Source organism: Abramis brama (genome assembly GCF_963993115.1).
Source record: "Abramis brama genome assembly, chromosome: 7".
Taxonomy (NCBI): Eukaryota; Metazoa; Chordata; class Actinopteri; order Cypriniformes; family Leuciscidae; genus Abramis; species Abramis brama.
In genome coordinates this window covers 5,300,639-5,316,539 of record NC_139969.1, presented here as the reverse complement: position 1 = coordinate 5,316,539, position 15,901 = coordinate 5,300,639, and the positions used below count along the sequence as shown (strand labels likewise).

The window sequence follows — 15,901 nt, the reverse complement described above, 5'->3', positions numbered from 1 at the left end:
TTTCAGGCGAGGCGCATCTCAAACGAGCCTTATGACTTTACGAGTCGGTTATTTTTATTAAATTAAAAGGCTTGTTCACACTGAAGCGGCGCTGCACAGACCGATCAGTGTATGACATGAATGCACAGCGAGAGCGATTAGCAGACGACACTGTATGCTTTTGAATCGCTCTCGCGGTACTTTGATGTCATACACCGATCGGTCTCTGCAGCACCGATCAAGTCGAACAAGCCTAAAACATACAGCAGAACCAATGTTGTCCAATTCCCAAACGGTTCTTTTTGCTGCTTCTTGCGACCATAGTTGGCTAACAACTGCTGTGTCCCAATTCAAAGGCTGGATCATTCGAAGGCCACAAAGAACTGAACGTTGTTAAATGGGACGGTCTAGCCTACGGAGGATTGTTCTTGTCGCCAACTGTGACAGCTGTCGTTGATGAGTGGCAGTAACTTTTTGAAAGTTATATTAAACTCTCTTAAAGGGGTTCACAAATTATACACTACCGTTCAAAAGTTTGGGGTCAGTACGATTTTTTAATGTTTTTAAAAGAAGTATCTTCTGCTCACCAAGGCTACATTTATTTGATAAAAAAAACAATAAAAAAACAGTAATATTGTGAAATATTATGACAATTTAAAATGACTGTTTTCTATTTTAATATATTTTAAACTGTAATTTATTCCTGTGATCAAAGCTGAATTTTCAGCATCATTACTCCAGTCTTCAGTGTCACATGATCCTTCAGAAATCATTCTAATATGATGATTTGATGCTCAAGAAACATTTATGATTATTATCAATGTTGAAAACAGTTATTTACATTTTTATTTAATGATGCTATGATGAATAGAAAGTTCAAAATAACAGCATTTATCTGAAATGGAAAGCTTTTGTAACATTAAACACCTTTAAATACTCTTCAACATTAACCCTTCAACATTAAATACCCTTCAAAAGTTTGGGGTCAGTAAGAATTTTAATTTTATTTTTGGGGGAAATAAATAAAATAAATCAATACTTCTATTCATCGAGGATGAGTTAACCAGGGGTCTCCAACCTTTATTCATTTGAGAGCTACTTTTTTAAAAATGAAAGTGGCCGAGAGGTACTCATGCAATACAATACTTAAATCTCTTAAATAATGTCTCATAACTCTCATATTAACAACTATCCAAACTTTTTTAGACCTAAAATATTTTTTGTAGGCCTATATATGTCACCCTTAAATGTCAGAGAAAAGAACAAAATCAGAGATAAAAAAAAAATTATAGAAAATTGTACTTTGCATATTATACTGTAAAAACACATAATTATAGTTGATTTTATAGTGCATGATAACTAGAGATGAAATGGCATGAAAATTTAATTTCATGATTATAGTGACCAAAATTATCACGGTTATCTCAGAATCCTTTTCAAAAAGTACTAATAGGCTACTACACAATAAAATCAATTCACCAAGTTTTATGTCGAAAACCAGCAAATAACAAATAAACTTAGCATCAATATGCACTTTTTGTTTACATAAACATTAAAATAATAACATTAAAAATGATGGCCAGATTTTAAAGGAGTGTTCAAATAAAGTTTTGACAAAAAAGTTTTTATAAAAATACAAACCTCGCATATTTCAGCCTTTTAAATCATTTTTATAAAAAGAATGAGTCAAAAAAGATAAATTACTGACATTTACAATGCACATTAGCTTATATTTTATTATTAATAGTCAAATTCGGTCCGATTTTCCCGTGGCGTCTGTCGTTGCTATTCAACCATGCGCTCTCCACAGACAAAGAAGTTTTAATAGCTAATGGATTTCCACCACCGAAAAACGCTTGATGTAGCTAAGCTCTGCTACAAGATTTATTTACGGTGAAGAAAAAAACACCCGTAGTGTTTGGGTGCACCACCATCCTTCATGTTGACTCAAAAAAAAAATTTAAATAACGATCTTGAGCGCGCAAAAGACGCAATATGTGAACAGCCCTTGGCGAGCTACCTCCAATCAGGCCACAAGCTACTGGTAGCTCGCGAGCGACGTGTTGGAGACCCCTGAGTTAAACTGATCAAAAGTTACAGTAAAGACATTTATAATGTTAGAAAATATTCTATTTTAAATAAATGCTGCTCTTTTGAACTTTCTATTCATCATAGCATCATGAAATAAAAATGTAAACAACTGTTTTCAACATTGATAATAATAATGAATGTTTCTTGAGCATCAAATCATTATATTAGAATGATTTTTGAAGGATCATGTGACACTGAAGACTGGAGTAATGATGCTGAAAATTCAGCTTTGATCACAGGAATAAATTACAGTTTAAAATATATTGAAATAGAAAACAGTCATTTTAAATTGTCATTATATTTCACAATATTACTGTTTTTTTATTTTTTTAATCAAATAAATGCAGCCTTGGTGAGCAGAAGATACTTCTTTTAAAAACATAAAAAAAATCTTACTGACCCCAAACTTTTGAACGGTAGTGTATGTTCACCATGGTTCATTTCTATGATAAAGAGTATATAGGCTAATATATAAATCTGTAAACTAACTAATCGCATCTTAGTAATATAAGTCAAAATTGGAATCACTTTCAATCTTTTTTAAAAGTAAAAAAAAAAAAAAAACTGTAGGCTAATTCGTAAATCATAATTTGGAAAGAAGTTTTTTACCTGATTGGACCGTCAGATACAAATAATAACCATCATCTAGAGTGCCAGGGTCACCAATCTCCACAGCGCACCAGTAATATCCAGAGTCGGAGATCTCCAGTTTGTCCCATCGCACTGTAAAAATACTCTGGTCTGGATAATCAGTGATGGAATATTTTCCTGTCTTTCCTGCATATGCCAATATACTGCAAGAGCTCCAATCTCTCCCCCAACACAAATATTTGCGGTTTTCTTTGTGTTGTTTATCATACACACATGGAATAATGCCAGATGATCCAGATTTCACTGCTATATTAAGTTTCAGTGTATTAACTCTAGCACCACCTGTAGACAAGAATAAACATATGGGAGAAAACATAAAACACAAACTGCACATGATGTAGTAGAATTATAACTTAAACCATTAAAAAAAATTAACAACAGACTGTACAATGGTTTAGTAATACTTTAAACAAAATTATATATTTATTTATTTATTTATTTAATTTTTTACCTGAGATGTAAAGTAAAATCCCAGAGAGTCAGAAGGTAAATCATGTCTATAGTGGAGTGTGTGTGCTTGTGGAGTGTGTGTGTATGAGAGGAGCTGGTCACTTCTTGAAGTGTCTCTGTTTCCTCCTGTTTCCGTTTCAGAGCAGAAATATCGCCTGAAACCACATAAAATAAGCATCAGCAAGTGAGCAAAGTAGCAGCAGCAAACTCAAACTAGCCACAACACAACAACAATCAACTATTTCCTTATGGCTAATTTGATTTGTGAACAGGTTAAAGCATGTTAAAAGATACTGTAGTCGTACTGTATAATCTGAATAAGCAGATTCTCTTGTTCAATTTGATATAAAACATTTACTCAAAAATACTAAATAAAATACTTTCTTCACCCATAACTGAACAAAATGTTGCATTATTCAAGTCAATATGTTTAATTGTTATTTAGTTTTTTAATCATGGGTTTTACCTGATTATATACACTGAAAAAAAGTCGTTGGATCAAAGTAAAAAAATTACTTCAACTTGTTACAAGTAATCGGTTTACTTTATCTCAACTTAAAAAAATTAATTTACTCAAATCACATTTCCATAGTCAACTGAAAAGTAAAAATACTCTTTCAACCAAAGAGATTTGTTTAATTAGCATTAAATTATAAATTATTATTTGGATTAACTTAATTTTTACAACTTTTATATATTAAATATCAAAATAAATACAAAACAAAATTACAAACATGAAATATCACCGAATTTTTGTCTGAAAAAATAAGCCTTTTACACTCTGGAATCAAACATTTAACTGTTTATTTAGTGCAATCTTCCAACAAACTCACAGAAACCAGAATTTCCACTTGTTCTAAAAACATTTGATGAAGAATTCATTTGATTTACAAAAGTCAATACTGAAACCGTTTTAGTGCATGACTTAATAAATAAAAAAAATACATTCAATAATAAAACCGTCAACAATGTCATTTTGTACAACAATAAAAAACAAACATCCATCAATAAATGTATACATCAATTCCATTTGCTACAGTAAAATTGTCACTCGACATTTCAGATTATCTTGCATTAAATTTAGGAATGTAACAGAAAACATTGAAAAGCCCTTAATATGGCATTGATAAATCATCCAGTGTAACATCAATTCATTAAAAAAAAAAACATTGAAACAAATCAACATTGAAAGCTCCTTAAAAGACATGACATGCAGGAACATTTAAAGGGTTAGTTCACCAAATTAAAATATTTTTAATGAGATCTGAAAGCTGTCTCACTCCTTCATAGGTTGCTAGGTAATTTCATTCTGCCGGCCAAGACAAGTTAAAGACTGTTAAAATAGTCCAAGTGACTACAGTGGCTCAACCTTAAGTTTATCAAGCGACGAGAATACTTTTTGTGTACAAAAAAACAAACAAAAATTTCGACTTTATTCAACTATTAATTTTCTTCAGTTTGGGTCTGAGTGAGTTCACGAGAGCGCCACGACACATGCGCGAGAACTGAGAAGATGACGCTCACGATCATTTGATGGGAAAAGGTTGAAAGGTAAGCCATTCATTTAGCGGCACTGGCAAGGCACTTATACGTTTTCTCGTTGGTTTTTCATGATTCGGACATCCAGTAAATGCACACTTTAGAACCATTTTAAACACTACACCGAGACCCATCTGCGGCATCTTCTCAGTTCTTGCGCATGCGTTGTGTTGCTTTTGTGAACACGTCAAGAAAATGAACGAAAGTCTTACGGGGATGGAACAACTTGAGGGTGAGTAAATACTGACAGAATTTTCATTTTTGGATGAATTAACCCTTTAAAATCCATTTGCATCTTCGCTATGTCCATGACAATTTTTTGAAAGGCCTCAAAGGTATATTTAAGTACTTCAGGATACCTCAAGTTCTCAGTACGTAATTCCAAACATCATGGCACAAGCAGATGCAACCGAGGACAACTCATGTAAAACCTCAGTACCATCAATGACAATGCTGATGTCCAGGGGAGTGCTTAGACCATCACTTTCACAGAGCACAAAAACTGTCCAAGTTCTCTCTGTGCTTCATCTTTCTGGCCAATCTGAAAGACACACAAGCAAAAAAAAAAAAAAAGCAAAAAAAAAAAAGAAACAATTCTTACTCAGAGAGCTAATTCATAAATTCAACTGCTCTTACCAAAAAGAGACCAATTACTTACCGTTATCTTCTGACTGGACTACAATGACTCCAAACTGTTGTCTTTCAACATCTGTATCTTAAAAAAAGACAAACACAGCAATCACCAACTTTCATAAAGAAAATTAAAATGCATGGATATGCTTTTGCACCTAAGAGCCAAAAATTTTGCAAGTTTAGATATTTATAAAAAATACGTTAAATAAATTGGTGTAATTTGAACGTTTATCAATAATTATTTTCAAAGTTGCAAAGATGTCATGTCATACAGATTTCATAAAAAAATGTATTTTGTGTAACGTATTATGTAATAGGTCATTGCGTGCATGCATGTTTAAACTTTTATGACGTAATCGGAACCTACTGCAGTGTGTTAAAACGTCAACAACGTAATTGATCAATCAAGTATTTACCATATATTTATTCTTTTAAGGTTATACAGTAGTATGTATATATGAGGCTACTGTCACTTTAAGAATTGACACACATACCGACAAAGACAAACTCGATTTTTTGGCAAATGTTTAAGACACAACCAAATGTGTTAAAGTGAATACTTGGCAAGGTAGACATTTTCAATTAAAATAAAATATCTATGACCATTCAAACGCCATATATGACACTAAAAAGAACTCAATTCAGTGCTGTGCAATATATTGATAAAGTGTAAATTCTCTGATGTCCACTTTGAATACAAACTTTGAATTATTTGATAAAACACTTGCATTAATCAGTTAACTGATCCTCATGTGATTATAAATGTATGATAGAAACAAACTTAACTTAATTTGTATGATTACTCACCATATGTAATTTTGTGTCCACCATGAGGTTATCCTGCAGCAAAAGAAGATGATGGTCGAGAAGAATTTTGTCCGTGGTCACGTGGCTTAAACAGAATGCAAACTTGTCATTTGATTTGAAGCATAATCATCACACCAACTTAACTGTTGCTTGACTAATTTTAAAGTATTAACCACTCTTGCTGCTTTATTTTTCTCATTCACCAATGTTTCTACATCAATCAAATGTCAGAAACTTTATGCAATCCACTCAATGAACGAAATGCAGATACGCAATGTATTATATATACAATCTCTACCGATAGTAACAATTATATACTATTTTAGGGTTTTTCCTGGATCAAAATGAGTTGAAGGTGGTAAAATCCTGCTTGGAAAATAGGTATCTGAACTTGGGCTGTCACGATTATTAAATTTGGTAGACGAGGAGTTTTACCGCGACGCGCTGTTTGAATGCTGAATGGATCAAATGATTGACAGCTGCAGCGGAGGGAAGACGAGTTTGCGTAAACTTTAATTTAACGATGTAAAATTTCTTCTGTCCCTCACAACAAGATATGAAATGGCTTTGCACCACTTAAATAATTATATTAGAATTTGTGAATGATTGAGTAACAAAGATATATATTTCTGATTATTTATCGCGACAGGCCTAATCGAGGACAGCCGGATCGGGAACGACATTAGACGGAGGCGGCCGCCTTTTAATTCTCGATGCATGAAAAACCCAAATAAATAATGTAACGTTAGGCCTAATTAAAAGTCCACAAATTATCTAACGTTACTACTTAAGTATTTATTAATGGCTATCCATCGTTACTAGGCCTAACAGTTATAACTTAGCTAACTGTAGGCTACTTGAAATATCAGATGACTCTGACCAAAATAAAAGATATTCAACCAAACACATGCATGAATGCATTGAATTCTACTTTAATATTATACAAATGTATATCAATGGTGATAAAACTTAATGAAAACTTATTTTTAGGATTACTCACCAATACTGTGGAAATTGACCTATGGCTGAGCCACGCCCCTTCCACTCACTCGGACAAACAGTTACATTCGGTAACAGGCGCTATGGCAGCTGTCACAGTCGGAGACATTTCACAGGAGGCAATTGATGATTTTTGGAGACAGAAAGATTATATATCATCTTTCAAAGTTACCAAATGGGCCTTAACTATGCATTGGAGGGTTATATTAATCATTTTATTTTGAGAAGGTCGATGAAAAGCTTCAGCTCCAGAGTCAGACAAAGATTTAATGTTACAGGTCAGTGTGTAAACGTTATAGTTTGGTGCTATTTCGCTTCAAACGCTCGCTTTATACACGCGTCCTATTCGCTTTGGACGCGCAAATGGATTCAAAATGTTCAAGCGTCGAAGTAGATGCGATACGCGCAAATTTGACGCTCTATTCGTGTTTGGTGTGAACGCAGCAGTGTGTGTGTCAGAGAGAGAGAGCCGCGGGCGCGATCGCGATCGAACAGTGGAAACATAAAAACATAACGTTATTTGTGTAATAACTCCATTTTGTTCATACAGGACATCATTAAAACTGCAAAGTGTTCAGCCTACTTATATTTGTGTAAGACACAACATTGTGCTTTTGTCAAACTACTCTTGTCAAACTGCAACGCAGCTAGAAGCTAGGCTAAATGTTAAAGATAACGTTCAAATACGTTGTTGACTTACCTTAGAACAGATGTAGACATCCTTGTTTAATTTATCCACGTTTAGTTGGTATTGTGGTCCAAGTTACCGCGTAAATTAATCCAGAGCAGACACTTATCTCGGTTGAAATGTGGCTTGGGAAAGGGTTAAAAAATACACACCGTCGCCCAGCCTCTCAGGATACCTAGTGTTGGAGTTGAATGTACCCCATGCACACCGTTTGACCATTTTAAACTTAAAATGACAAGAAAAAACAGATAAAAACGAATGAAAACTGACTAACTGCAATGCATTTCAATGGACGTGGAAGCAAAGAATGCCAACAGCAAAACAATATGGCGGCCGAACAGAAAATTCGAGTATTCTCGACCCAAGCTTGATGACGTCAGTAGTCACGAGGTTTGGACGTGGACGTAAAATTGTAATTTGATTTACAGTTTTTCTCCATTGGTTTGGCTCATTTCTTGAAACAGAAATGACATTCTCAAAACAACATGGACAAACCTCCAAACCACTTGGCAATTGTTCACAACAGAATTGAATTTCTCATTCATTTCATCAATTTGCAAATGTCTAAGTACATGTCTCAATGTCTCAGTACATCTTTGCAAATGATTAAGTACAGGTAGCCTACATTTAGCACAATTTCCAAGTGAATAGATCTTGTTGATCTAAACTGATTGTTGATTCTCAGTCTAATGGTTGTTCGCTCCAAAACATGTGAGCGTCATTTCATTGTATAAGTCATCACATGCACAATAGTCTGTTCAATTGTCAAAATTAGTCAAAAACATAATACCATGAATACCATATGTGTGTGTATATATATATATATATATATATATATATATATATATATATATATATATATATATATATATATATATGTGTGTGTGTGTGTGTGTGTATATGTATGTGTGTATATATGTGTGCATATATATATATATATATATATATATATATATACTGTACATATATATTATACCATATAATATTATTGGCCTATTGGCCACCAGGCAATGGTGGATGTCCCAGGCCAGCAAGGGGGCAATATAAATATGTGTGCTGCCATATCTGACAATGGTGTGGCCACTCACATCCCCAGTCTTGGCCCATACAATACACAGAAGCTCCTCATCTTCTTGGACCACTTTCATTTTTATTTGATCCCTGAAAATGAGAGAGGTCTCGTAGGGCCTCACCTACCACTATATGTCATTGTATGGGACAATGTGAATTTCCACCGTGGCCTGCTCATCAGGGCCTGGTTCACTATTCATCCAAGGATGGTCATGGTGTTCCTACCACCTTACTCTCCTTTCCTCAATCCTATTGAGGAGTATTTATCCGCTTGGAGGTGGAGAGTGTATGAGCATCGGGCTCAAGATCAGAGGTCCCTGCTCCATGCAATGGACGCTGCGTGTGAGGATATTACATGAGATCAGTGTAGGGGATGGTTGTGACATGCATGCCGTTTCTTCCCTCGTTGCATCGCAAGGGAGAATATACGCTGTGATGTGGACGAGAATCTGTGGCCAGACAGACAGCAGCGTGTGGATGGCCAGGAGGGTGAGGACAGCGACCAGTGAAGAACTGTTAGTTGTGAAACTCCAGCTTTATTTACAGCACTGTAGGCTGCATATCATTTTCATTGTTTTTTGTTTGTGTGTTTATATTACAGTATATTATGCTGTATACATTTTCTTTTTACTCTGATGTATGGAAGTTACTTTATGTGTGTGAATGATAATGGTTACAATTTCCTTGGCAGTATGAGTGCAATGTGTGATGTCAAACCTTGGAGGCTACTCTTACCCTAAAATCCTATTTCTTTTTTTCAGTTTTATACACAATTGTATTCTGTTAGCTAGACAGAAAACAGTACAGTAACCATTGTCAATGAAGGACTGGGCTAAGACTGAAAGGTGGACATGAGGGATATTTCAATGGTCCTCTGCCATAGTGACAAAACATCTAAACATTTTGACTTGCAGTGCTTACACAATGCCAAAGGGACAAAGCATTTTGGGGGCACTGACTGTTTAAATGAGAAGGAAATTTAGTTTTGACACATGAGTGAACTGTTTTGGGAGAGGTATGAACTTTTGCAGATGAACCATGGTGTTGTGCCGAACCATCCACGTTATTTTGGCAAAAGCACCAAGAGTGTTGAGAACGTCCGGTGTGTTTCAAGAAATGAGCCAAAGCAATTGAGAAGGATCTTTGCCGTTTTCGTGGCACTGACTTTTTATATGAGAAACAGATTTAGTTTTGAAGCATGAGTGAACAGTTTTGGGAGAGATATGAGTTTTTGCCAAATGATCTTAGAGTTTGAGAATGTAATTTCTGTTTCAAGAAATGAGCCAAACCAATGGAGAAAAACTGTAAAGCAATAGGTGGTTTGCAGTCACGTGATTGTGATGACGCGCGAAATTCAGATGGAGGGCAGGGTTGCCAGATTGGGCGGTTTACCGCCCAATTGGGCGGTTTTGCAATCTATTTTGCGGGCAAAAATGGGTTTGGGCGGGTGGATAAAAATTGGGCTGGTTTCGGATCAGTTCGGCGGGTTTTTATTTCCGAAACACCGGCACTTCAGATCCTTCTTCCTGCGACCCAGTGTTCAGCAGGCAGCAGTCTCACTCACTCACACACACACACCCACACTACGTGCCCCCTAACCTCACAACAGACACTCCTTCCCACTACCTTCAGTGATGCCCGCGCCCGCCCCTCAAACAACAACACACTAGATCGCGCCGCGGGGTTTTCAAAGTTACTTAGCTAGCTGACTGACATGCGGTTTCATGACAACTCTCTCTGGGTCAGCGGCAGCGCCAACACAGATTTGAATGTTGCGATATGATTTTGTCAAAGGTTTAATAGACAGACGAAATGGAATAAGATCGCGTGGGTGTTTGAATCGAGATCACAGTCTTTTAAAGATGAATCGTGCAGCTCTATAACGACACATTTCATCCTGAAACGTTTTTGAAACGAAAGTGACGAGGTTTTGGGCCGGAAAACCTTGCTGGCACCTGGCAACCCTGATGGAGGGCAGGAAGTGAAGAGCGGAATGGACGAGATGGAGGAAAGTCCGTACTGTACTACTTTAGACGCTATTACAAAAGAAAGATAGGGGAGAGTGGGGTGAGTTGTGCCAGTTTTTACTCAAAGTGACTTTAAAGTGAGGCCATGGCAGTAATGCCTTCAACTTAAGGATGTACATATATTTCAGGATGTGGTGCATCCCTGAGAACAATAACTTTGGATCTGAAATAAATTGTTTCAGAAATATAGCTCTTGGGAAAAAAGTGGTCTCATGGCACAACTTGCCCCACCTGGTGCGGAGGAAGTTGTGCCTTTGGGGGAATACATTGGGGGTAAATTGTGCCAGTGATTTCTGAAGTAAAACAGAACATTTTAATGTTATGAACCGTAATGCTATAGCATATATTTCATATATATGAAAGCAAGATAAATTCAATACAAAATTACTCAAAAAACAGTTTTTTGCACTAAAATGTGCTTAACTCTCATGCCATGTGTCTCTCTTCTTTGGAGGACGAGTAAAAGTGATTGCTTTTCAAAATTATGTGGTCACATGACCAATTTCTTCTATGGTTTTCCAGAAACAAGGGTGGAACTACTTCCCCCCCTGGCACAAATCACCCCACTCTCCCCTATAACAAAAAAAATCTAAACATATGTTGGACGTGATCTTTACGTTATGAAGAGAGCGATTTTTCAACTGAATTGAAAGATTTGCCTGTAACGTTACGTTTGTCTTCAGTTACAGGGGTAACTTACAAACCCAAAGAAAAGAAGAAACAATTACTTTGACTTTACAAAGTTCGGAAACTGGTACGTTATACAAACATACTAGCCACATAAGTTGTATTAACTCACCTTTGACGAAGTGATCACTGCACACACGGGCATTTTCCGATTCAGCTCCTCCCGACCGCAGACGTAGGTTTGCAAGCAGAGCTGCAGCCTGTAGCACGATGACGTAGTTGGATGATCCAATACGTACTGGATGGGAAAGTTCGGATCATTATGCTGACTCTCTTGTTCGATCTCTTTCATCAAAATGAACGAATCTTTTTTCGAGTCATTTCGTTCATTTAAGGGGCTTTAAATGTTATACTTTTAACTAGCAAATTCCCCGAACACATCCACCTACGCAATCTTGATCATATTCTGAATTAAGAAATCATTATAATGCAGTCAAAAATAATTTACAGGGAACATACATAATTTACTTTACCTTCCGAGTCTTTCGTTCATTAGTCACTTTCATAATTCGGATGCGCTGGTCTTAAGTGAGATCTAACCTGTGTAGTAGTAGTAGCCTACTGATAAATAGTAATTATTGATGAATAAGTAATTATTTACATAAATGTGATGCTTTCCTAGTTTATCTCTACTTACATGCAAAATAGTTAATTTTACAGCATTTTAAATAACATGACATAACATTTTAAACCTAAATGTGATGGATTTAATGCGTTTATCATGGGCGTCAGTTTGGTTTGAAATGCGCTGGGTACAATGACGCATTCTTCTTTTTTTTCTCTCTTTCGCGCAGGTTTTGAATGACGATGTCCTGTAGCTTACTAATGTAAATAAATAAAAATGTATACAAAAATGTGATGATGTCCGACTCGTTTTATGAGGAAGAAAGCCTTAAGTTTTCAAAAAGCATTAGACTATGACCCACTATTCTGCTTCACCATGTTGACAATATGACATGACGTGGTTTAATGTACCAAAACAATGATTACCAAATTTCTCTCTCATATATTGCTCCTCATAACCACTGAAAACTGTCAAAAAATCGAGCCAAAAGTCAAATTATTATGGACCAGCTCAGTAGGCCTACATTCAAGGAAAATGCAAAAATAATAATAGCATCAAGAAACTAAATCTTGTCAGAAAAAAAAGTCCTTAATGATATTTTGCCTGGTAAGAGTTCCTTCTTTAATGGCTATACTAATTTTTCCACAGTGATCTGTACATAAGGTTCCTCTTGCACCCGTCACTTTAAATACGGAATCGTCCCGTATTTACAAGTAAGATGATGCGTCCGTATCAAATCAATAAGGGACGGGATTTGTCCCGTATTTTTCATTAGGCCCACACATAGTTGAATACAAACATAAGGATTTTGCCGTATGAATAATACTAATAGCAAATATAAAGAAATAAATTTCACAATAAGTAGTAGAGAAGCTCATTGCATGATTGCATTTTAGCGTCTTTGTTTCTATAGCGACGGATTTTTATGTAACTTGTTACTACATACATGCCATGATGTAGCCTACATACATAAAAAACAAACAAACAAAAAAAAAAACTTAATTTAAGTTTAATATACAAACTGATCACAGCAGTTAGATCACGCTGTTGTCACTCAAGTGATAATTTATATTTAATTTATTTCATTTTTTTTTTTTTTTTTTTTTTGTACAGACGAAAACACACCACCGCGCATGCGCCTCCAGTACGTATGGGATCATCCAGCTACGTCATCGTGCTACAGGCTGCAGCGAGGACTTCTTGGATTTTGCCGGGGCTTCAAAGTCCCGAATGTATTTTGAAATTTTAACTGACAAATATGAAACCGGACAATAGCCTATTGTAAACCTCCGAAATCATAAGTTGCCTTATTTCATTGTGCTATGGCTTTGCTGCTGTCTTTGACTTGTTGAAATCTGTCTCACACAGAGACGCACCACGTGAGTGATTTCAGCCTATCCTAGATTTCTCCAGGATTTGCGCGCAACAGCAAACAATCTCACAGCAATTATTTTTTTTATATAAATAACGCAGTCAGCAGCGCCGCACAGTCCTCTGTCAGATGAGATGTTGTCACGGTATATGTCCGAATATAAAACTCAGAAACACGAACTTTCCTGTCGTGTCAGCCTTGCGCTCGAGGCGCGCACTCTTCAATATCACGCACTAATGCTATCAATACATCTAGCCTAAATAGTTCATGACATTCTTTTAACTATAAGCAACCCAATTTGTCTAGATATGTAATATTATTTCCTTTGTATAATGAGCTTGTCTTTGTTTTAAATTAAATTGTATTTTTATTGTGAGTGCATGTGAACTGCTGCGTGTGATTTAGTCAGCTTGATTAACATTATTACAATGTATTCCTATTTAACACAAATGCTCTTTGCGAATTATAGAAACTATAAGCAAAATTGAAAAGTCTGATCGATTTGAGCAACCATAAACGACGCAAAACATAGGCATTTTGAGTTTGTTATAGTGCTTCCTAAATGTAGCACAACACTTCCTGCCCTCCATCTGCATTTCGCGCCATGGCAACGCAGTGACGTGACGTCATATGCAAACAAGCTATTAGTTTAAATTACACCCAAAAAAATTGTTTTACTTCAAGACAACTAAACTCAATTACATTAGACCAACGACAAGCCAGAAAAGTGAATTTATTGAGTCAGATCAAGTATAAAAAGTTATTTAAACTAATGACAAGCCATATGCACTTTTTTCAGTGCAGGAGCTGAACACACACAGCAAACAAACAAACAAAAAAGTAATAAATATTTTTTGAAGATGTTGCATTGTTGAGTTTCACAGTAAAAATATTGTGGGCTGGATAATCAGTTATTGTACATTTCCCTGTATCATTTGCACGGGCTGTGATTTGGCAGAATGTCCAATAAAAACCCTCTACGAGTTTGGTTTATACTGACTGTCATACAGACACGGGATTGTACCAGATCCTCCTTCTCTCACAGTTACATGATCTAATATATTCATGCTCAAAGTATCTGCAGAAAACAAACAAACAAACACACACACACACGCGCACACACACACACTAAAAATATGTTATAAACAAGTCTTCTACTTTAGAACTCTTAGCTTTAATGATAATACTGGTACGAAATAGCTAAAACGAGTTTCAAATTAAATAAAAAAATATATGCATTAAATAATTATTTGTTCAGCGTGTCCAGTGGTTTTTATTTGGTTTGACCTCCTGCCTCCATTAACTTATGAGCGTGTTTGATGTTGTTGAACTTACAGCAGGTGAAATATGGAAAGGGGGACTTTTTAAGTTTAATACAATATAATGTAACATAATATGACAATATGAAAGTGTTAAGTCATGGTCTGAGGAAGGTGATTTTAGAAATAGTGGGATATAGACATCAAATGAAATGGTACATTTGTGTTAAGAACATTCTACTGATTTATTTTAATACTGTCATTTAAAAAAATTCCAAAAGTCAACAATCCACATTTCCCAAATGTCAACAATGAGTGTTGCAACTGTACGGTTACTGGAAGTTTTTTTGTTGTTGTTGTTTTAAGTTGTTGAAAGGTTTTTTAATGCAATGTTCAAGTCTTACACAGCTGGATATAAACTGAACAGTGGCTGTAAAGTAGAATATATTATATATACACACTTATAATCAAATCTACATGCAGTACTTGCTCACCCTGCTGTCTTTAAGAAGTGAAATCAATCAAAGTATACAGAGAAACAACAGAAGAACAGGCTAGTTTCTACAAACAAACACAAAAGCATGTTTTGAGGGTAGAATGTAATTTCTTTCTTACCTGCAGTGTAAAGTAAAACACCAAGGAGAATCAGAGGAAGAGCCATGTGACCGTCCGAATGAGTAAAAGACAGAACCTGAAATGAAAATCTGACTTCCTCTGACCTCTGATAATGAGCCGTTCCTGTTTCTACTCATTGATGTAATGAAAACTGAAGTCAGCAGAGACATCATCAATCCTGCGCGCGCACACACACACACACACACACACACAGGAATGCTATAAGAATGGTTTTCAAGAGTATTTTAAACATGCACTTGAAAAGGTTTGGATAAAAGCAAAGAGCCGAGGCAGCCTTACAGTACAACACTTCCCAAAGAAATATGCACAAATATAATGTACAAAACACTGAAGCTGAAGGCCTTATATTATTGACCCTTAATTCATAAAAAGAGATATTTTATATATAGTGCATGGTGTGCTTCATGCATCGTACGAACCAGGCAGAACAGAATTTACACAAGCATC

General features: G+C 35.7%; 1 protein-coding gene and 1 long non-coding RNA gene across 2 annotated transcripts in view; both read right to left on the bottom strand.

Moving 5' to 3' along the window:
* LOC311085990 (uncharacterized protein) overlaps positions 1–15,901 on the bottom strand; it is a 59,569-nt gene that overhangs the window by 16,543 nt on the left and 27,125 nt on the right. The gene's annotated exons all lie outside the window — the stretch shown is intronic.
* LOC311087193 lies at positions 4,745–11,787 on the bottom strand. Its single transcript, XR_014607185.1, has 5 exons — positions 11,735–11,787; positions 7,151–7,239; positions 6,151–6,235; positions 5,369–5,425; positions 4,745–5,251 (listed from the first exon to the last, which is right to left on the bottom strand). It is a non-coding gene; the product is annotated as an uncharacterized lncRNA (long non-coding RNA).